Source organism: Pseudophryne corroboree, chromosome 12 (assembly GCF_028390025.1).
Source record: "Pseudophryne corroboree isolate aPseCor3 chromosome 12, aPseCor3.hap2, whole genome shotgun sequence".
NCBI lineage: Eukaryota > Metazoa > Chordata > Amphibia > Anura > Myobatrachidae > Pseudophryne > Pseudophryne corroboree.
This window is the reverse complement of record NC_086455.1, coordinates 71,522,150-71,546,614: the sequence shown is the minus strand read 5'-3', so window position 1 is coordinate 71,546,614 and position 24,465 is coordinate 71,522,150. Positions and strand designations below refer to the sequence as shown.

Genomic DNA, 24,465 nt, shown 5'->3' with positions numbered 1-24,465 from the left:
GCACAAAAACCAGCACCGGATCCCCTGCCGTGCACAGAGCCTGTAACCACTGCACAGCAAAAGACCCGACCGGGAGTATCAGCTGCGCTCAGGTTACAACGCTAGCACTTGTCTCCCGGTTGCCATGACGACGTGGCAGCACAGGGCAGGAGACCCTAACATATGGGTTTTCTTCAGTGGAAGGAAAAAGGCTTAGCCTCAATAGCGAAGGTATTCGACCCCGGTGGCCGTTTATATTCATTTGCTGATCTTCAGTCCCGATATTCTATTCCTGCTCAACATTTCTATGTTTCTTCAAACACGTCACTATATTCAATCCCTTTGCATCCCATTATCTACTGATAATGGAACGAACACGCTCCTTTCCTTGCTTAAGCTCATTGCTTCTGTGCCTTATAAAATTAGTTTATTGTATACCTCATTGGCTTCCTTGTCAGCCTCGGCTCATTGGGAATCCACTCTGAAGAAATGGTCTTTAGATGTGCCTAGTATCAAACTTTTGCCAGACCTAATATCTCCATTTGATAACACGCTTAGATTCCTACACTCTTCCTATTTACAAGAAGTTCACATTAGGATGTTACACAGAGCATATATAGCACTGCACAACGAAGATATAGGACACCCCTTGAATCTGGTGCATGCGTTAAATGCAAAATGTCACATGCGACGTTTATTCATTGTGTTTGGGAGTGTGGCAAGATTAAGCGGTTTTGGAATAAACTAATTCAGTTTATTAATGCTATGTTTTCTACTCATGTCAGCCCTGACCCTTTGGCGTGTCTTTGTGGGAATTTCAAAGCTTGGGACTTAGGACCCAATAAGAAATTTAAACTCCAATTATTATCTTTAGTTATCACGATTGCCAAAAAGATTATTCTCATTCATTGGATTCGTTCTTCTTCTCCCTCACTATCGGAGGTCAAACAAAAATTGTTGCAAATACTGTATTACGAGCGAAGGGCTACTATTCCTGACATTAATGTGGGTGTTGAGAAATTCTACCATAAATGGGAATTTTTTATTAACACTTTGGAAATACAGACACAAAATCATATTCTCAAATTATTCGTAAATACTACCTGGGATTTGCTTAGGAGACTCTCTGCCGATTCTTGCATATGATTCTCCTGTATAATTATTATTATACATGTTCTATATAACATGGTTATGAACCCCTGATTTCCGATGACATCTTTTCACCCCCTTCCCCCCCTCCCGTTCCCTACCCTTCTTCCCTCTAATGTTATTTGTAGTATTTTGTCTTGTTCGTCTTTCCCCTTTTTCTCTGGGTTTTCTAATAATACTGTACTGCAACAGGATGATTATTGTTAGGCTCTCGTATTATTCTATGTTGCGTTTGCCAATAGGTTTGCGGATTATATACTTAACTATCTCCCCCTAGCCTTCAAACTACTGTGTTACGATTGTTTGTTTTTATTGCTATTTTCTTTATCTATGCAATCCACTAGCCTAATTGTACTTGTTCATTCTTATTCAGTACTGTAATTGATCTTCTTTATTTCTATTGGAAAACCAATAAAATCTATTTACAAAAAAACCCCAAAACAACAAGGTGAGCATCATACCAGCTCACGCCATAAACATGCCGAATAACATGGCATTCAACTGAACACATGCCAACGGACATGAACAAAATTCAGCAACAAGCTGAAGAAACCATAACACAACCTGTGTGTAACCAGAACTAAACTGCAGATACAGTACGCACTGGGACGGGCGCCCAACATCCTCTACGGACTTACCGGTAGGATTTACCGGTAGGTATTAAAATCCTGTTTTCTATTACGTCCTTGAGGATGTTGGGGACACCAAAAGAACCATGGGATTATACCAAAGCTCTATACCGGGCGGGAGAGTGCGGATGACTCTGCAGCACCGATTGACCAAACTTTAGGTCTTCATCGGCCAAGGTATCAAACTTGTAAAACTTAGCAAACTAAGTTTGACCCCAACCAAGTAGCAGCTCGGCAAAGTTGTAATGCCGAGACACTCCGGGCAGCCGTCCAGGACGAGCCCACCTTCCTAGTGGAATGGGCTTTTACCGATTTAGGTAACGGCAAACTTGCCGTGGAATGAGCCTGCTGAATCGTGTGACATATCCAGCGGGCAATGGTCTGCTTGAAAGCAGGATACCCAAGTTTATTGGGAGCATATAGCACAAACAGAGACTCTGTTTTTCTAGCTGGAGCCGTTCTGACAACGTAAATTTTCAAAGCTCTGACGACATCCAGAGACTTTTCCTCAGCCAAAGTGCCAGTAACCACTGGTACCACAATAGGTTGGTTAATATGAAAAGAGGAAACCACCTTTGGCAGATATTGTTGCTGAGTTCTCAATTCTGCCCTATCTTCATGGAAGATCAAATAAGGGCTCTTGTGAGATAAGGCCGCCAATTCAGACACCCGCCTTGCGGATGCCAATGCTAACAAAATGACAACCTTCCAAGTGAGGAATTTCAACTCCACTTTACTTAAAGGTTCAAACCAATGTGATTTTAGGACTGTCAAAACCACATTAAGGTCCCAAGGTGCCACAGGTGGCACAAAAGGAGGTTGGATGTGCAGGACCCCTTTTACAAAGGTCTGCACCTCAGGAAGTGAGGCCAATTGTTTCTGAAAGAAAATTGACAAAGCAGAAATCTGCACTTTTATGGAGCCTAATTTAAGGCCCGCATCCACTCAATTTTGTAGAAAATGGAGAAAACGTCCAAGGTCAAACTTCTCCACTGGAGCTTTCTTGGACTCGCACCAGGAAATATATTTCCTCCAAATACGGTGATAGTGTTTCGACGTCACACCCTTCCTAGCAAGGATAAGAGTGGGGATGACTTCATCGGGAATACCCTTACGGGCTAAAATCTGGCGTTCAACCGCCATGCCGTCAAACGTAGCAGCTGTAAGTCTTGATAGACGAACGGCCCCTGCCGCAGCAGATCCTCGCGAAGAGGAAGAGGCCATGGATCTTCGACTAACAACTCCTGAAGATCCGGGTACCAAATTCTCCTTGGCCAGTCTGGAACTACAAGGAGCGCTGGAATCTGTGATTTTCTTAGGATTCTCAGAACCTTTGGAATGAAAGCGGAGGGAAAACGTACACAGACGGATACACCCAAGGTGACGTCAGTGCATCCACTGCCGCCGCCTGAGGGTCCCTGGACCGGGAACAATACTTTAGTGTTTTTTTGTTGTGGCGGGACGCCATCATGTCTATGTGGGGAACCCCCCATAGATTCGTTAGTAGGGAGTAGACCTCCTGATGGAGGCTCCACTCTCCTGGATGTAGATCATGTCTGCTGAGGAAGTCTGCTTCCCAATTGTCCACTCCCGGAAGGAAAATTGCAGACAGAACGCTTACCCGAGTCTCTGCCCAGCGAAGAATCTTTGTGGCTTCTGCCATTGCTGTTCTGCTCTTTGTGCCGCCTTGGCGGTTTATGTACACTACTGCTGTCACATTGTCCGATTGGATCAGGACAGGCCGGTTTCGAAGAAGATGCTCCGCTTGTAGAAGGCCGTTGTAAATGGCCCTCAACTCCAGCACGTTTATGTGAAGAAGAGTTTCCTGACTTGACCATCTTCCTTGGAAGGTCACCCCTTGTGTTACTGCTCCCCAACCCCGGAGACTTGCATCCGTGGTCACTAGGATCCAGTCTTGGATCCCGAATCTGCGTCCTTCTAAGAGATGAGAGCTGTGTAGCCACCACAGGAGTGAGATTCTGGTGTTGGGGAATAGAACTATCCTCCGGTGCATATGAAGGTGGGATCCGGACCATTTGTCCTACAGGTCCCACTGAAACACTGGCATGGAACCTCCCGAATTGGAGGGCCTTGTATGGCGCCACCATCTTCCCCAGCAATCGAATGCATTGATGAATGGAGACAGTTGGTGGTTTCAGAATGAGTTTTACCAAACTCTGAATTTCCAGTGCTTTCTCCGGAGGGAGGAACACTCTCAGCTGGACCGTGTCCAGAATCATACCCAAAAATGCCAACCGGGTTGTTGGATTTAAGTGTGATTTCGGCAGGTTCAAGAGCCAGCCGTGCTGTTGTAGAAGCGACAGCGACAGTGCAATGTCCTGTACCAGTTTTTCCTTGGACCTCGCCTTTATCAGGAGATCGTCCAAGTACGGGATAATTGTAACTCCTCTTTTTCTGAGGAGAACCATCATTTCTACCATGACTTTTGTGAAAATCCTCGGAGCCGTGGCCAGGCCAAACGGCAACGTCTGAAATTGGTAATGAGTATCCTGGATTGCAAACCGGAGATAACTCTGATGAGGGGGATAAATGGAAACATGAAGGTAGGCATCCTTTATGTCCAAAGACACCATGAATTCCCCCTCCTCCAGGCTGGAGATCACCGCTCGGAGAGACTCCATCTTGAATTTCTTCAGGAATTTTTTTTAGAGATTTTAGGTTGAGGATTGGTCGTACCGAGCCATCCGGCTTCGGCACTACAAATAGGCTTGAATAAAACCCTTCCCCTTGTTGCGCCCGGGGGACCGGGATCACAACCTGATTTTGACATAATTTTTGTATTGGTCCACAGACTAGAACTGTGTCTGGAAGCGAAACTGGTATCGGTAATTTGAAAAAACGGCGAGGGAGAACGTCTTGGAATTCCAGTTTGTACCCTTGGGTCACAATTTGTAACACCCAAGGGTCCAGGTCCGAGCGAACCCAAACCTGACTGTAAAGCCTTAGACGTGCCCCCACCGGTGCGGTCTCCTGTAAGGGGCGTCATGCAGTGGATTTGGCGGAAGCCGGGGAGGACTTCTGCTCTTGTGAACTCAAGGAGGCGGAAGTTCTCTTGCCCCTTCCTCTACCTCTGGTAGCGAGGAAGACGTTACCTCGGCCTTTTCTATATTTATTGGGCCGAAAGGACTGCATTTGATAGTGCAGTTTCTTCTGTTGCGCAGGAGCATTAGGTAAATAAGTAGATTTACCCGCTGTGGCCGCTGATACTAAATCAGCAAGGCCGTCACCAAACAGTTCCCCACCCTTAAAGGGACTCCATATTTTTCTTGGAATCAGCGTCAGCATTCCATTGATGAATCCATAGCGCACGCCTAGCCGCAATTGACATAGCATTAGCCCCCAGGAGGCCAGCATCTCTTGCAGCCTCTTTCAAGTACGCAGCTGCGTCCCTGATATAACCAAGCGTCACTAGGATGCTATCCCTATCCAGAGTATCTAAATCCGCAGATAAACTTTCAGCCCATTTTTCAATGGCGCTACTAACCCACGCTGACGCAATAAGCGGTCTAAGCTGCGTCCCCGTGGTAGTAAAAATAGCTTTTAAAGTAGCCTCCTGCTTACGATCAGCCGGCTCCTTAAGAGTCGTCGACTGAGACACAGGGAGCGCTACCTGTTTAGACAAGCGTGCTAGGGCTTTGTCTACTGTGGGTGGTATTTCCCACTTATCCCTATCCACTGCGGGAAAGGGGTATGCCACCTTGATCCGATTAGGAATGAGAAATTTCTTATCAGGTGTATTCCAAATGCCATTAAAAAGGTCATTTAGTTCAAAACAAGGAGGAAAAGAAACAGAGCGTCTCTTTTCTTTGTAAATAAGGACCCTCGTTTCTGGTGTAAAGGGGTCCTCGTCAATACGTAATATGTCTTTGACAGCCACAATCATATATTTAATACTCTTAGCCAATTTAGGATCTAACCTAGAATCAGCATAATCGGCACCGGTATCAGAGTCCGTGTCGGTATCTGTGTCATCTAATTGGTCAACACTACGTTTCAGTGACCCTTGAAATAAAGCGTCATCTACTGATCTCTTCCAAATCTGCAGTTGAGAGTCAGATTCAGTAAACTTTTGATTGAACAGTGTAACATTAGCATTTAAAGCAATTAATCAATCAGCCATCGGCGGTGCCGACAGGACCCCCAAACATTTGGTGTCCCCAATAAATGATGCCCTTGATAAGAAAAATTCTGCCTCAGACATGCTGTCTCCCTAACAGCACCCAAAGAAAAGCCTGTGAGGGAACAAAAGGAAAGGAGCCAGCTCACACCCCAGCGCTAAAGTGCAGGTCTGAAAACACCCTCAAGTGTCACAGAGCTGCAGCGCTATATATCTGTATAGAAATAATCCCCCTCGTTTTTATAGCCCCTGGTACTTGTCTGCTGTGAGGAAGGACCAGCGCTGCTGCTTGGAGAAGGAAATGGCGCCGAGTGAGCCTGGAGGAAGAAGCCCCGCCCCCAACATGGCGCGCTTCTTCCCGCTTATTTTACATGTTTATCCTGGCGGGGGTTTGTGGGCAGTGCCAGGGCACTGTACAGATATGCCAGCCTTATTTATGAGGTATTTTTAGCTCCCCAGGCCCCCCCCCCAGCGCCCTGCACCCAGCGGTGTGTACAGTCCAGGAGCCTGGCACGCACTGAGCAAATCATGCTGCGCGGTACCTCTATATGCCGTCTTTGTTGAAGAGAAGATGTCTTTTCCTCACATACTCACCTGTCTTCTGACTTCTGGCTTGAAGGGGGGGACGGCAAGCTGTGGGAGCGAGCATCCAGGAGAGCCCGGCGTTCATCTCCCCTCAGGAGCTGAAGGCATCCTGTCAGCAGCAGCAGAGCCCTGAAACTCATTAGAAGTGGGTCTAGATTGCTCTCCCCTCTTTCCCACGAAGCAGGGAGTCTGTAGCCAGCAGATCTCACCAAAATAAAAACCTAACATTAAGTCTTTTCAAAGAAACTCCCCCGAGTGCCTCCATCTCGCAGGGCACATTTTCTAAACTGAGTCTGGGGAGGGATATAGAGGGAGGAGCCAGGTCACGCCTCCTTTGAAAGTCTTAAAGTGCCCATGTCTCCTGCGGATCCGTCTATATCCCATGGTTCTTTTGATGTCCCCAACATCCTCAAGGACGTAATAGAAATTATGGACGCTTTGCTAAAGCTGAAGGGAGCCGCTATGTATTTTAATGTGTAAATTGACTACCGCTTATTATTTAAGCTTTTTTTGTATTTAATTATTAGTTCGTCACTAAAGCACATCTTATTCGTTAAAAAGAATAATTATATTTAAAATAAAATTTATAATAAAACAATATTTGCGGTTCTTCAGGTTTAACGAAGCTGCACATAGGACTCTCAGAGTATGCACCAGGTATGCATGCCACCAAGTCTCTATTTAAATATGTGGTGGTGAAGGATCTACCTTCTCTTACGACATTGCCTCCAGTAGTAGGAGGAGGTGAGGTAGATGTCAGCCCCTCCAGCAGTTTTTACTTCTGTCACTGGACGAGGGGTGCTGTAGCCAGAGGCAGAGTCTAGGGAACAAAGGATTCTCCTGACACTTGCTGGGAGAGCTAGTTGTCGCCTTGAAGCACCCGCTCATGAAAGCGCATGTTATCCAGAAACAGGGGAGCAGCAGCGGCTACCAGTCAGAAGCCAGGACCTCAGCTAGCACGGAGAAAGCTTATCGCTCACTGCAGGACATCTACATGCCTTGTTAGCCAACGTACTGCTGTCCACTCCGCCTGCGTCTGCTGTGGGAGCGTTATGGTTACCCACACACAGAGAGGAGGAAGATGATCCGCATCATTAACAGGGCACACATGCATATTTCTTACAGTGGCAGTCACTGCGAGCATCTATGGCACTCTGGAAAAGGGTTGGGTGCATTTTAAGTTTATAAAACAGCCAAGGCATTGTGCCCTGCTGAAACTAGCAAGAACAATAGAACCTGTGGTCAGAAGATAACCAAAATAGTATTTCTCTATCGTCCTAAGTGGATGCTGGGGTTCCTGAAAGGACCATGGGGAATAGCGGCTCCGCAGGAGACAGGGCACAAAAAAGTAAAGCTTTACTAGGTCAGGTGGTGTGCACTGGCTCCTCCCCCTATGACCCTCCTCCAGACTCCAGTTAGATTTTGTGCCCGAACGAGAAGGGTGCAATCTAGGTGGCTCTCCTAAAGAGCTGCTTAGAGAAAGTTTAGTTTAGGTTTTTTTCTTTACAGTGAGTCCTGCTGGCAACAGGATCACTGCAACGTGGGACTTAGGGGGAAAGTAGTAAACTCACCTGCATGCAGAGTGGATTTGCTGCTTGGCTACTGGACACCATTAGCTCCAGAGGGATCGAACACAGGCCCAGCCGTGGAGTCCGGTCCCGGAGCCGCGCCGCCGACCCCCTTGCAGATGCTGAAGCGTGAAGAGGTCCGGAAACCGGCGGCTGAAGACTCCTCAGTCTTCATAAGGTAGCGCACAGCACTGCAGCTGTGCGCCATTTTCCTCTCAGCACACTTCACTGGGCAGTCACTGAGGGTGCAGAGCGCTGGGGGGGGGCGCTCTGAGAGGCAAATATAAACCTTATACAAGGCTAAAAATACCTCACATATAGCCCATAGGGGCTATATGGAGATATTTAACCCCTGCCTGACTGGAAAAATAGCGGGAGAAGAACCCGCCGAAAAAGGGGCGGGGCCTATCTCCTCAGCACACGGCGCCATTTTCTGTCACAGCTCCGCTGGTCAGAACGGCTCCCAGGTCTCTCCCCTGCACTGCACTACAGAAACAGGGTAAAACAGAGAGGGGGGGCACATTAATGGCTATATATATATATATTAAAGCAGCTATAAGGGAGCACTTAATATAAGGATATCCCTTGTATATATAGCGCTTTGTGGTGTGTGCTGGCAGACTCTCCCTCTGTCTCCCCAAAAGGGCTAGTGGGTCCTGTCTTCATTAGAGCATTCCCTGTGAGTTTGCGGTGTGTGTCGGTACGTGGTGTCGACATGTATGAGGACGATATTGGTGTGGAGGCGGAGCAATTGCCAAATATGCAGATGTCACCCCCCAGGGGGTCGACACCAGAATGGATGCCTTTATTTGTGGAATTACGTGATGGTTTATCTTCCCTTAAACAGTCAGTTGAGGACATGAGGCGGCCGGACAATCAATTAATGCCTGTCCAGGCGCCTCAAACACCGTCAGGGGCTGTAAAACGCCCTTTGCCTCAGTCGGTCGACACAGACCCAGACACGGGCACTGATTCCAGTGACGACGGTAGAAATTCAAACGTATTTTCCAGTAGGGCCACACGTTATATGATTTTGGCAATGAAGGAGACGTTACATTTAGCTGATACTACAGATACCGTAAAACAGGGTATTATGTATGGTGTGAAAAAACTACAAACAGTTTTTCCTGAATCAGAAGAATTAAATGACGTGTGTGATGAAGCGTGGGTTGCTCCTGATAAAAAGTTGATAATTTCAAAAAAGTTATTGGCATTATACCCTTTCCCGCCAGAGGTTAGGGCGCGCTGGGAAACACCCCCTAAGGTGGACAAGGCGCTCACACGCTTATCCAAACAAGTGGCGTTACCCTCTCCTGAGACGGCCGCACTTAAGGATCCATCAGATAGAAAGATGGAAGTTATTCAAAAGAATATATACACACATGCAGGTGTTATACTACGACCAGCTATAGCAACTGCCTGGATGTGCAGTGCTGGAGTAGTTTGGTCAGAATCCCTGATTGAAAATATTGATACCCTAGATAGGGACAATGTTTTACTGTCGTTAGAACAAATAAAGGATGCATTTATCTATATGCGTGATGCACAGAGGGATATTTGCACACTGGCATCTCGGGTGAGTGCTATGTCCATTTCAGCCAGAAGAGCCTTATGGACACGACAGTGGACAGGCGATGCGGATTCAAAACGTCACATGGAGGTTTTGCCGTATAAAGGGGAGGAGTTATTTGGAGTTGGTCTATCAGACTTGGTGGCCACGGCTACTGCCGGGAAATCCACTTTTTTACCTCAAGTCACTCCCCAACAGAGAAAGGCACCGACCTTTCAACCGCAGCCTTTTCGCTCCTACAAAAATAAGAGAGCAAAGGGCTTGTCGTACCTGCCACGAGGCAGAGGAAGAGGGAAGAGACACCAACAGGCAGCTCCTTCCCAGGAACAGAAGCCCTCCCCGGCTCCTGCAAAAACCTCAGCATGACGCTGGGGCCTCTCAAGCGGACTCGGGGACAGTGGGGGGCCGTCTCAAAAATTACAGCGCGCAGTGGGCTCACTCGCAGGTAGACCCCTGGATCCTGCAGATAATATCTCAGGGGTACAGGTTGGAATTAGAGACGGATCCTCCTCATCGTTTCCTGAAGTCTGCCTTACCAACCGTCTCTTCCGAAAGGGAGAGGGTGTTGGAAGCCATTCACAAGCTGTACGCTCAGCAGGTGATAGTAAAAGTACCCCTATTACAACAAAGAAAGGGGTATTATTCCACTCTATTTGTGGTACCGAAGCCGGATGGCTCGGTAAGGCCTATTCTAAATCTGAAGTCCTTGAACCTCTACATAAAAAAGTTCAAGTTCAAGATGGAGTCACTCAGAGCAGTGATAGCGAACCTGGAAGAAGGGGACTTTATGGTATCCTTGGACATCAAGGATGCGTATCTACACGTTCCGATTTACCCCGCACACCAGGGGTACCTCAGGTTCATTGTTCAAAACTGTCACTATCAGTTTCAGACGCTGCCGTTCGGATTGTCCACGGCGCCTCGGGTCTTTACCAAGGTAATGGCCGAGATGATGATTCTTCTTCGAAGAAAAGGCGTATTAGTTATCCCATACTTGGACGATCTCCTAATAAGGGCAAGGTCCAGAGAACAGCTGGAGACAGCTTTAGCACTATCTCAAGAGGTGCTAAGACAACACGGGTGGATTCTGAATATTCCAAAATCCCATTTAATCCCGACAACTCGTCTGCTGTTCCTAGGAATGATTCTGGACACGGTTCAGAAAAAGGTTTTCCTTCCAGAGGAAAAAGCCAAGGAGTTATCCGATCTGGTCAGGAACCTCCTAAAACCAGGAAAAGTGTCAGTACATCAATGCACAAGAGTCCTGGGAAAAATGGTGGCTTCTTACGAAGCAATTCCATTCGGCAGATTCCATGCAAGAATATTCCAAAGGGATCTGTTGGACAAATGGTCAGGGTCGCATCTGCAGATGCACCTGCGAATAACCCTGTCACCAAAGACAAGGGTGTCACTTCTGTGGTGGTTGCAGAAGGCTCACCTATTAGAAGGCCGCAGATTCGGCATTCAGGATTGGATCCTGGTGACCACGGACGCCAGCCTGAGAGGCTGGGGAGCAGTCACACAAGGAAGAAACTTCCAGGGAGTATGGACGAGTCTGGAAAAGTCTCTTCACATAAACATTCTGGAACTAAGAGCAATCTACAATGCTCTAAGCCAGGCGGAACTTCTCCTGCAAGGAAAGCCGGTGTTGATTCAGTCGGACAACATCACGGCGGTCGCCCATGTAAACAGGCAGGGCGGCACAAGAAGCAGGAGTGCAATGGCAGAAGCTGCCAAGATTCTTCGCTGGGCGGAGAATCACGTGATAGCACTGTCAGCAGTGTTCATCCCGGGCGTGGACAACTGGGAAGCAGACTTCCTCAGCAGACACGATCTTCATCCGGGAGAGTGGGGTCTACATCCAGAAGTCTTCAACATGTTAATAGACCGTTGGGAAAGACCAATTGTAGACATGATGGCGTCTCGCCTCAACAAGAAACTGGACAAATATTGCGCCAGGTCAAGAGATCCACAGGCAATAGCTGTGGACGCACTGGTAACTCCTTGGGTGTACCAGTCAGTGTATGTGTTTCCTCCTCTGCCGCTCATACCAAAGGTATTGAAGATCATACGGCAAAGAAGAGTAAGAACAATACTAGTGGTTCCGGATTGGCCGAGAAGGACTTGGTATCCGGAACTTCAAGAGATGCTCACGGACGAACCGTGGCCTCTACCTCTGAGAAGGGACCTGCTACAGCAGGGTCCCTGTCTTTTTCAAGACTTACCGCGGCTGCGTTTGACGGCATGGCGGTTGAACGCCAGATCCTAAAAGGGAAAGGCATTCCAGAAGAAGTCATTCCTACCTTGATTAAGGCACGGAAGGAAGTCACCGTGAAACATTATCACCGCATTTGGCGAAAATATGTAGCGTGGTGCGAGGATCGGAGGGTTCCGACGGAGGAATTCCAACTGGGTCGTTTCCTACATTTCCTGCAATCAGGATTATCTATGGGTCTCAAATTGGGATCCATTAAGGTTCAAATTTCGGCCCTGTCAATATTCTTCCAAAAAGAATTGGCCTCTGTCCCTGAGGTCCAGACTTTTGTCAAGGGAGTACTGCATATACAGCCTCCTGTGGTGCCTCCGGTGGCACCGTGGGATCTAAATGTAGTTTTAGATTTCCTCAAATCCCATTGGTTTGAACCATTGAAAAAGGTGGATTTGAAATATCTCACATTGAAAGTGACTATGTTACTAGCCCTGGCCTCTGCCAGGAGAGTATCTGAATTGGCGGCTTTATCTTATAAAAGTCCTTATCTAATCTTCCATTCGGATAGGGCAGAACTGCGGACTCGTCCGCATTTTCTCCCTAAAGTGGTATCAGCATTTCATCTGAACCAACCTATTGTGGTGCCTGCGGCCACTAGCGACTTGGAGGACTCCAAGTTGTTGGACGTTGTCAGAGCCTTAAAAATATACATTGCAAGGACGGCTGGAGTCAGAAAATCTGACTCGCTGTTTATATTGTATGCACCCAACAAGTTGGGCGCACCTGCTTCTAAGCAGTCGATTGCTCGTTGGATTTGTAACACAATTCAACTTGCACATTCTGTGGCAGGCCTGCCACAGCCTAAAACTGTAAAAGCCCACTCCACAAGGAAGGTGGGCTCATCTTGGGCGGCTGCCCGAGGGGTCTCGGCATTACAACTCTGCCGAGCAGCTACGTGGTCGGGGGAGAACACGTTTGTAAAATTTTACAAATTTGATACCCTGGCAAAGGAGGACCTGGAGTTCTCTCATTCGGTGCTGCAGAGTCATCCGCACTCTCCCGCCCGTTTGGGAGCTTTGGTATAATCCCCATGGTCCTTTCAGGAACCCCAGCATCCACTTAGGACGATAGAGAAAATAAGAATTTACTTACCGATAATTCTATTTCTCGGAGTCCGTAGTGGATGCTGGGCGCCCATCCCAAGTGCGGATTATCTGCAATACTTGTACATAGTTATTGTTAACTAATTCGGGTTATTGTTAAGGAGCCATCTTTAAGAGGCCCTTTCTGTTGTCATACTGTTAACTGGGTTTAGATCACAAGTTGTACGGTGTGATTGGTGTGGCTGGTATGAGTCTTACCCGGGATTCAAAATGCCTCCCTTATTGTGTATGCTCGTCCGGGCACAGTACCTAACTGGAGTCTGGAGGAGGGTCATAGGGGGAGGAGCCAGTGCACACCACCTGACCTAGTAAAGCTTTACTTTTTTGTGCCCTGTCTCCTGCGGAGCCGCTATTCCCCATGGTCCTTTCAGGAACCCCAGCATCCACTACGGACTCCGAGAAATAGAATTATCGGTAAGTAAATTCTTATTTTTTCCCCCATAACATTTCACAACACTCCAGTATGACGGTAAGAATTTATAAAAACATAAAAATAATAATTATTGGCAGAACAGACATAATGGAGGTTAGATAGCTCTAAGGTAAAAAGGGGGGGGGGGGGGGGGGGGAGGGAGGTGAGATTGAATTAAACTATAGCCTAACCTATAACCCATTAACACTGAAGCCCCGCCATACTGAACATGGGTCGGAGCTTCAGATATACTTACCCCTTCCACACCGCCGCCGGGACATGTGCCGTCGCTGCTCTCACAGGATACTTGGAGATTATCTCATCTCCAAACATTACTGAGCCAGCCAATGAGCAGCCTTTTAGGCATGAACCGGACCTGCGTGTCACACTGCAGCTGACCCGGGAATAACTCTGCTCATAACCTGGGTAGCGGATGTTGAACAAGCCCAGGATGCACAACCCGGGCTGACCCTTTCACACCGAGTCTGGACACGGGTTGTGCCAGCAATAATCCGGGTTCACAGCTCTGTGTGAAAGGGGTATAATAAGAATTTACTTACCGATAATTCTATTTCTCGTAGTCCGTAGTGGATGCTGGGAACTCCGTAAGGACCATGGGGAATAGCGGCTCCGCAGGAGACTGGGCACAAAAGTAAAGCTTTAGGACTACCTGGTGTGCACTGGCTCCTCCCCCTATGACCCTCCTCCAAGCCTCAGTTAGGATACTGTGCCCGGACGAGCGTACACAATAAGGAAGGATTTTGAATCCCGGGTAAGACTCATACCAGCCACACCAATCACACCGTACAACTTGTGATCTGAACCCAGTTAACAGCATGATAACAGAGGAGCCTCTGGAAAGATGGCTCACAACAACAATAACCCGATTTAGTTAACAATAACTATGTACAAGTATTGCAGACAATCCGCACTTGGGATGGGCGCCCAGCATCCACTACGGACTATGAGAAATAGAATTATCGGTAAGTAAATTCTTATTTTCTCTGACGTCCTAGTGGATGCTGGGAACTCCGTAAGGACCATGGGGATTATACCAAAGCTCCCAAACGGGCGGGAGAGTGCGGATGACTCTGCAGCACCGAATGAGAGAACTCCAGGTCCTCCTCAGCCAGGGTATCAAATTTGTAGAATTTAGCAAACGTGTTTGCCCCTGACCAAGTAGCTGCTCGGCAAAGTTGTAAAGCCGAGACCCCTCGGGCAGCCGCCCAAGATGAGCCCACCTTCCTTGTGGAATGGGCTTTTACAGATTTTGGCTGTGGCAGGCCTGCCACAGAATGTGCAAGCTGAATTGTACTACAAATCCAACGAGCAATAGTCTGCTTAGAAGCAGGAGCACCCAGCTTGTTGGGTGCATACAGGATAACCAGGGAGTCAGATTTTCTGACTCCAGCCATCCTGGAAACATATATTTTCAGGGCCCTGACAACGTCCAGCAACTTGGAGTCCTCCAAGTCCCTAGTAGCCGCAGGTACCACAATAGGCTGGTTCAGGTGAAACGCTGAAACCACCTTAGGGAGAAATTGTGGACGAGTCCTCAATTCTGCCCTGTCCGTATGAAAAATCAGGTAAGGGCTTTTATAAGATAAAGCCGCCAATTCTGACACGCGCCTGGCCGAAGCCAGGGCCAACAGCATGACCACTTTCCATGTGAGATATTTCAAATCCACAGATTTAAGCGGTTCAAACCAATGTGATTTTAGGAACCCCAAAACTACATTGAGATCCCAAGGTGCCACTGGAGGCACAAAAGGAGGCTGTATATGCAGCACCCCCTTGACAACGTCTGAACTTCAGGAACTGAAGCCAGTTCTTTCTGGAAGAAAATCGACAGGGCCGAAATCTGAACCTTAATGGATCCTAATTTTTAGGCCCATAGACACTCCTGTTTGCAGGAAATGCAGGAATGGACCCAGTTGAAATTCCTCCGTTGGGGCCTTCCTGGCCTCGCACCACGCAACATATTTCCGCCAAATGGGTGATAATGCTTTGCGGTCACATCCTTCCTGGCTTTGATCAGGGTAGGAATGACTTCTTCCGGAATGCCTTTTTCCTTCAGGATCCGGCGTTCAACCGCCATGCCGTCAAACGCAGCCGCGGTAAGTCTTGGAACAGACAGGGACCTTGCTGGAGCAGGTCCCTTCTTAGAGGTAGAGGCCACGGGTCCTCTGTGAGCATCTCTTGAAGTTCCGGGTACCAAGTCCTTCTTGGCCAATCCGGAGCCACGAGTATAGTTCTTACTCCTCTCCGTCTTATAATTCTCAGTACCTCGGGTATGAGAGGCAGAGGAGGGAAACACATACACTGACTGGTACACCCATGGTGTTACCAGAGCGTCCACAGCTATTGCCTGAGGGTCCCTTGACCTGGCGCAATACCTGTCCAATTTTTTGTTGAGGCGGGACGCCATCATGTCCACCTTTGGTTATTTCCAACGGTTTACAATCATGTGGAAGACTTCTGGGTGAAGTCCCCACTCTCCCGGGTGGAGGTCGTGCCTGCTGAGGAAGTCTGCTGCCCAGTTGTCCACTCCCGGAATGAACACTGCTGACAGTGCTATCACATGATTTTCCGCCCAGCGAAGAATCCTTGCAGCTTCTGCCATTGCCCTCCTGCTTCTTGTGCCGCCCTGTCTGTTCACGTGGGCGACTGCCGTGATGTTGTCCGACTGGATCAGCACCGGCTGACCTTGAAGCAGAGGTCTTGCTTGGCTTAGGGCATTGTAAATGGCCCTCAGCTCCAGGATATTTATGTGAAGTGATGTCTCCAGGCTTGACCACAAGCCCTGGAAATTTCTTCCCTGTGTGACTGCTCCCCAGCCTCGCAGGCTGGCATCCGTGGTCACCAGGACCCAGTCCTGAATGCCGAATCTGCGGCCCTCTAGAAGATGAGCACTCTGCAACCACCACAGGAGAGACACCCTTGTCTTTGGTGACAGGGTTATCCGCTGATGCATCTGAAGATGCGATCCGGACCATTTGTCCAGCAGGTCCCACTGGAAAGTTCTTGCGTGGAATCTGCCGAAAGGGATTGCTTCGTAGGAAGCCACCATTTTTCCCAGGACCCTTGTACATTGATGCACTGACACTTGGCCTGGTTTTAGGAGGTTTCTGACTAGTTCGGATAACTCCCTGGCTTTCTCCTCCGGGATAAACACCTTTTTCTGGACTGTGTCCAGGATCATCCCTAGGAATAGAAGACGTGTCGTCGGGATCAGCTGCGATTTTGGAATATTGAGAATCCAACCGTGCTGCCGCAACACTACTTGAGATAGTGCTACCCCGACTACCAATTGTTCCCTGGATCTTGCACTTATCAGGAGATCGTCCAAGTACGGGATAACTAAAACTCCCTTCCTTCGAAGGAGTATCATCATTTCGGCCATTACCTTGGTAAAGACCCGGGATGCCGTGGACAAACCAAACGGCAGCGTCTGAAACTGATAGTGACAGTTCTGTACCACAAACCTGAGGTATCCTTGGTGAGAAGGGTAAATTGGGACATGGAGGTAAGCCTCCTTGATGTCCAAAGACACCATATAATCCCCTTCTTCCAAGTTCGCAATCACTGCTCTGAGTGACTCCATCTTGAATTTGAACCTGTGTATGTATTCAAGGATTTCAGATTTAAAATAGGTCTCACCGAGCCGTCCGGCTTCGGTACCACAAACAGCGTGGAATAATACCCCTGTCCCTGTTGCAGGAGGGGCATCTTGATTATCACCTGCTGGGAATACAGCTTGTGAATGGCTTCCAATACCGCCTCCCTGTCGGAGGGAGACGTCGGTAAAGCAGACTTTAGGGGAGTGCCTGAGTCCGCTTGTAAAGCCCCAGCGTCATGCTGAGGACTTGGCAGAAAACGGGAGAGGGCTTCTGTTCCTGGGAACTGGCTGTTTGCTGCAGCCTTTTTCCTCTCCCTCTGCCACGGGGCAGAAATGAGGAGCCTTTTGCCCGCTTGCCCTTATGGGGCCGAAAGGACTGCGCCTGATAATACGGCGTCTTCTTATGTTGAGAGGCTACCTGGGGTAAAAATAAGAATTTACTTACCGATAATTCTATTTCTCGGAGTCCGTAGTGGATGCTGGGGTTCCTGAAAGGACCATGGGGAATAGCGGCTCCGCAGGAGACAGGGCACAAAAGTAAAGCTTTTACAGGTCAGGTGGTGTGTACTGGCTCCTCCCCCTATGACCCTCCTCCAGACTCCAGTTAGGTACTGTGCCCGGACGAGCGTACACAATAAGGGAGGATTTTGAATCCCGGGTAAGACTCATACCAGCCACACCAATCACACCGTACAACTTGTGATCTAAACCCAGTTAACAGTATGATAACAGAGGAGCCTCTGAAAGATGGCTTCCTAAACAATAACCCGAATTAGTTAACAATAACTATGTACAAGTATTGCAGATAATCCGCACTTGGGATGGGCGCCCAGCATCCACTACGGACTCCGAGAAATAGAATTATCGGTAAGTAAATTCTTATTTTCTCTATCGTCCTAAGTGGATGCTGGGGTTCCTGAAAGGACCATGGGGATTATACCAAAGCTCCCAAACGGGCGGGAGAGTGCGGATGACTCTGCAGCACCGAATGAGAGAACTCCAGGTCCTCCTTTGCCAGGGTATCAAATTTGTAAAAATTTACAAACGTGTTCTCCCCTGACCACGTAGCTGCTCGGCAGAGTTGTAATGCCGAGACCCCTCGGGCAGCCGCCCAAGATGAGCCCACCTTCCTTGCGGAATGGGCCTTAACAGATTTAGGCTGTGGCAGGCCTGCCACAGAATGTACAAGTTGAATTTTGTTACAAAACCAACGAGCAATCGACTGCTTAGAAGCAGGTGCACCCAACTTGTTGGGTGCATACAGTATAAACAGCGAGTCAGATTTTCTGACTCCAGCCGTCCTTTAAATGTATATTTTTAAGGCTCTGACAACGTCCAACAACTTGGAGTCCTTCAAGTCGTCTGTAGCCGCAGGCACTACAATAGGCTGGTTCAGGTGAAACGCTGATACCACCTTAGGGAGAAAATGCGGACGCGTCCGCAGCTCTGCCCTATGTCGAATGGAAAATTATATAAGGGCTTTTATAAGACAAAGCCGCCAGTTCAGATACTCTCCCGGCCGAAGCCAGGGCCAGTAACATAGTCACTTTCCATGTGAGATATTTCAAATCCACATTCTTTAGTGGTTCAAACCAATTGGATTTGAGGAAATCTAAAACTACATTTAGATCCCACGGTGCCACCTTAGGCACCACAGGAGGCTGTATATGCAGTAGTCCTTTGATAAAAATCTGGACCTCAGGGACTGAGGCCAATTCTTTGTGGAAGAATATTGATAGGGCCGAAATTTGAACCTTAATAGATCCCAATTTGAGACCCATAGACAATCCTGATTGCAGGAAATGTAGGAAAACGACCCAGTTGAAATTCCTCCATCGGAGCACTCCGCTGCTCGCACCACGCAACATATTTTCGCCAAATACGGCGATAATGCTTCGCGGTGACTTCCTTCCTTGCCTTTATCAAGGTAGGAATGACTTCTTCTGGAATGCCTTTTCCTTTTAGGATCTGGCATTCAACGCCATGCCGTCAAACGCAGCCGCGGTAAGTCTTGAAAAAGACAAGGACCCTGCTGAAGCAGGTCCCTTCTCAGAAGTAGAGGCCACGGATCGTCCGTGACCATCTCTTGAAGTTCCGGGTACCAAGTCCTTCTTGGCCAATCCGGAGCCACTAGTCTTACTCCTCTTTGCCGTATAATCCTCAATACCTTTGGTATGAGAGGCAGAGGAGGAAACACATATACCGACTGGTACACCCAAGGTGTTACCAGCGCGTCCACAGCTATTGCCTGCGGATCTCTTGACCTGGCGCAATACCTGTCCAGTGTTTTGTTGAGGCGAGACGCCATCATGTCCACCATTGGTTTTACCCAACGGTTTAATAGCATGTGGAAAACTTCTGGATGAAGTCCCCACTCTCCCGGGTGAAGGTCGTGTCTGCTGAGGAAGTCTGCTTCCCAGTTGTCCACGCCCGGGATGAATACTGCTGACAGTGCTATCACGTGATTCTCCGCCCAGCGAAGGATCCTGGCAGCTTCTGCCATTGCCCTCCTGCTTCTTGTGCCGCCCTGTCTGTTTACATGGGCGACTGCCGTGATGTTGTCCGACTGGATCAACACCGGTCTTCCTTGAAGCAGAGGTTCCGCCTGGCTTAGAGCATTGTAGATTGCTCTTAGTTCCAGAATGCTTATGTGAAGAGACTTTTTCAGGCTCGACCACACTCCCTGGAAATTTCTTCCCTGTGTGACTGCTCCCCAGCCTCTCAGGCTGGCATCCGTGGTCACCAGGATCCAATCCTGCATGCCGAATCTGCGGCCCTCCAATAGATGAGCCTCCTGCAACCACCACAGAAGGGATACCCTTGTCCTCGGCGACAGGGTTATCCGCAGGTGCATCTGAAGATGCGACCCTGACCATTTGTCCAACAGATCCCTTTGCATGGAATCTGCCGAAAGGGATTGCTTCGTAAGAAGCTACCATTTTTTCCCAGGACTCTTGTGCATTGATGTACAGACACCTTTCCTGGTTTTAGGAGGTTCCTGACCAGGTCAGATAACTCCTTGGCTTTTTCTTCGGGAAGAAAAACCTTTTTCTGAACTGTGTCCAGAATCATCCCCAGGAACAGCAGACGAGTTGTCGGCATTAATTGGGATTTTGGAATATTCAGAATCCATCCGTGCTGCTTTAGCACCTCTTGAGATAGTGCTAAACCCATCTCTAGCTGTTCTCTGGACCTTGCCCTTATTAGGAGATCGTCCAAGTATGGGATAATTAATACGCCTTTTCTTCGAAGAAGAAATATTATCTCGGCCATTACCTTTGTAAAGATCCGAGGTGCCGTGGACAAACCAAACGGCAGCGTCTGAAACTGATAGTGACAGTTTTGTACAACGAACCTGAGGTACCCCTGGTGTGAGGGGTAATTGGAACGTGGAGATACGCATCCTTGATGTCCAAGGATACCATAAAGTCCCCTTCTTCCAGGTTCGCTATCACTGCTCTGAGTGACTCCATCTTGAACTTGAACTTCTTTATGTATAGGTTCAAGGACTTCAGATTTAGAATAGGCCTTACCGAGCCATCCGGCTTCGGTACCACAAATAGAGTGGAATAATACCCCTTCCCTTGTTGTAGAAGAGGTACCTTGACTATCACCTGCTGAGAATACAGCTTGTGAATGGCTTCCAAAACCGTCTCCCTTTCTGAGGGGGACGTTGGTAAAGCAGACTTCAGGAAACGGCGAGGTGGCTCTGTCTCTAATTTCAACCTGTACCCCTGAGATATTATCTGCAGGATCCAGGGATTTACCTGCGAGTGAGCCCACTGCGCGCTGTAATTTTTGAGACGACCGCCTACCGCCCCCGAGACCGCTTGCGAAGCCCCAGCGTCATGCTGAGGCTTTTGTAGAAGCCGGGGAGGGCTTCTGTTCCTGGGAAGGAGCTGCCTGTTGCTGTCTCTTCCCTCGTCCTCTGCCTCGTGGCAGATATGAATAGCCCTTTGCTCTCTTATTTTTAAAGGAACGAAAGGGCTGCGGTTGAAAGGTCGGTGCCTTTTTCTGTTGGGGAGTGACTTGAGGTAGAAAGGTGGATTTCCCGGCCGTAGCCGTGGCCACCAAATCCGATAGACCGACCTCAAATAACTCCTCTACGCATCGCCTGTCCACTGTCGTGTCCATAAAGCTCTTCTGGCCGAAATGGACATAGCACTTACCCGTGATGCCAGTGTGCAGATATCTCTCTGTGCATCACGCATATAAAGAAATGCATCCTTTATTTGTTCTAACGACAGTAAAATATTGTCCCTGTCCAGGGTATCAATATTTTCGATCAGGGACTCTGACCAAACTACCCCAGCACTGCACATCCAGGCAGTCGCAATAGCTGGTCGTAGTATAACACCTGCATGTGTGTATATACCTTTTTGGATATTTTCCATCCTCCTATCTGATGGATCTTTAAGTGCGTCCGTCTCAGGAGAGGGTAACGCCACTTGTTTTGATAAGCGTGTTAGCGCTTTGTCCACCCTAGGAGGTGTTTCCCAGCGCTCCCTAACCTCTGGCGGGAAAGGGTATAAAGCCAATAACTTCTTTGAAATTAGCAGTTTTTTATCGGGGCACCCCACGCTTCATCACACACGTCATTTAATTCTTCTGATTCGGTAAAAACTACTGGTAGTTTTTTCACACCCCACATAATACCCTGTTTAGTGGTACCTGTAGTATCAGCTAAATGTAACATCTCCTTTATTGCCAAAATCATATAACGTGTGGCCCTACTGGAAAATACGGTTGATTCGTCACCTTCACCACCGGAATCAGTGCCTGTGTCTGGGTCTGTGTCGACCGACTGAGGCAAGGGACGTTTTACAGCCCCTGACGGTGTTTGAGGCGCCTGGACAGACACTAATTGAGTGTCCGGCCGCCTCATGTCGGCAAACGACTGCTTAAGCGAGTTGACGCTATCCCGTAATTCCACAAATAAAGGCATCCATTCTGGTGTCGACCCCCTAGGAGGTGACATCCTCATATTTGGCAATTGCTCCGCCTCCACACCAATAACGTCCTCATACATGTCGACACACACGTACCGACACACAGCAGACACACAGGGAATGCTCTATACGAAGACAGGACCCACTAGCCCTTTGGGGAGACAGAGGGAGAGTCTGCCAGCACACACCAAAAAGCGCTATATATGACAGGGATAGCCTTATGATTAAGTGCTCCCTTATAGCTGCTTTTATATTAATATATTGCCATTTATTCTGCCCCCCCTCTCTGTTATACCCTGTTTCTGTAGTGCAGTGCAGGGGAGAGACCTGGGAGCCTTCCTGACCAGCGGAGCTGTGACAGAAAATGGCGCCGTGTGCTGAGGAGATAGGCCCCGCCCCTTTTTCGGCGGGCTCGTCTCCCGCTATTTAGTACATTTAGGCAGGGGTAAATATCTCCATATAGCCTCTGGGGCTATATGTGAGGTATTTTTAGCCTTTTTAAAGGTTTTCATTTGCCTCCCAGGGCGCCCCCCCCCAGCGCCCTGCACCCTCAGTGACTGCCGTGTGAAGTGTGCTGAGAGGAAAATGGCGCACAGCTGCAGTGCTGTGCGCTACCTTAAGAAGACTGCAGGAGTCTTCAGCCGCCGATTCTGGACCTCTTCTTGCTTCAGCATCTGTGAGGGGGCCGGCGGCGTGGCTCCGGTGACCATCCAGGCTGTACCTGTGATCGTCCCTCTGGAGCTTCATGTCCAGTAGCCAAGAAGCCAATCCATCCTGCACGCAGGTGAGTTCACTTCTTCTCCCCTCTGTCCCTCGTTGCAGTGATCCTGTTGCCAGCAGGAATCACTGTAAAATAAAAAAACCTAAGCTAAACTCTCTAAGCAGCTCTTTATGAGAGCCACCTAGAATTGCACCCTTCTCGGCCGGGCACAAAAATCTAACTGGAGTCTGGAGGAGGGTCATAGGGGGAGGAGCCAGTACACACCACCTGACCTGTAAAAGCTTTACTTTTGTGCCCTGTCTCCTGCGGAGCCGCTATTCCCCATGGTCCTTTCAGGAACCCCAGCATCCACTTAGGACGATAGAGAAAATGTGGATTTCCCAGCAGTTGCCGTGGCCACCAGGTCTGATAGACCTACCCCAAATAACGCCTCCCCTTTGTAAGGCAATACTTCCATATGCCTTTTGGAATCAGCATCACCTGACCACTGCCTCGTCCATAACCCTCTTCTGGCAGAAATGGACAGCGCACTTACTCTTGATGCCAGTCGGCAAATATCCCTCTGTGCATCACGCATATATAGAAATGCATCTTTCAAATGCTCTATAGTCAGTAATATACTGTCCCTATCTAGGGTATCAATATTGTCAGTCAGGGAATCCGACCAAGCCACCCCAGCACTGCACATCCAGGCTGAGGCGATTGCTGGTCGCAGTATAACACCCGTGTGAGTGTATATACATTTTAGGATATTCTCCTGCTTTCTGTCAGCAGGTTCCTTAAGGGCGGCCCTATCAGGAGACGGTAGTGCCACCTGTTTTGACAAACGTGTGAGCGCTTTATCCACCTTAGGGGGTGTTTCCCAACGTGCCCTATCCTCTGGCGGGAAGGGGTATGATGCTAATAACCTTTTAGGAATTATCAGTTTTTTATCGGGGGAAACCCACGCTTCATCACACACTTCATTTAATTCCTCAGATGCAGGAAAAACTACAGGCAGTTTTTTCTCACCAAACATAATACCCTTTTTAGTGGTACTTGTATTATCAGAAATATGTAAAACATTTTTCATAGCATCAATCATGTAACGTGTGGCCCTACTGGAAGTCACATTCGTCTCTTCATCGTCGACACTGGAGTCAGTATCCGTGTCGGCGTCTGTATCTGCCATCCGAGGTAACGGGCGTTTTAGAGCCCCTGATGGCTTTTGAGACGCCTAGACAGGCACGAGCTGAGTAGCCGGCTGTCTCATGTCATCAACCGTCTTTTGTAAAGAGCTGACACTGTCACGTATTCCTTCCAAAAGCTCAGCCACTCAAGTGTCGACTCCCTAGGGGGTGACATCTCCATTACAGGCAATTGCTCCGCCTCCACACCATTTTCCTCCTCATACATGTCGACACAATCGTACCGACACACAGCACACACACAGGGAATGCTCTGATAGAGGACAGGACCCCACTAGCCCTTTGGGGAGACAGAGGGAGAGTATGCCAGCACACACCAGAGCGCTATATATATACAGGGATAACCTTATAGAAGTGTTTTTCCCCTTATAGCTGCTGTTTTATTTATACTGCGCCTAATTAGTGCCCCCCTCTCTTGTTTTACCCTTTTCTGTAGTGCAGGACTGCAGGGGAGAGTCAGGGAGACGTCCTTCCAGCGAAGCTGTGAGGGAAAATGGCGCCCGTGTGCTGAGGAGATAGGCTCCGCCCCCTTCTCGGCGGACTTTTCTCCCGCTTTTTGCTGTACTCTGGCAGGGGTTAAAATACAT

At 48.5% G+C, this 24,465-nt stretch overlaps 1 protein-coding gene across 1 annotated transcript in view; it reads right to left on the bottom strand.

The window, feature by feature from the left end:
- The window catches only part of JMJD7 (jumonji domain containing 7), a 114,441-nt gene that overhangs the window by 80,770 nt on the left and 9,206 nt on the right, over positions 1 to 24,465 (bottom strand). The window lies entirely within an intron of this gene.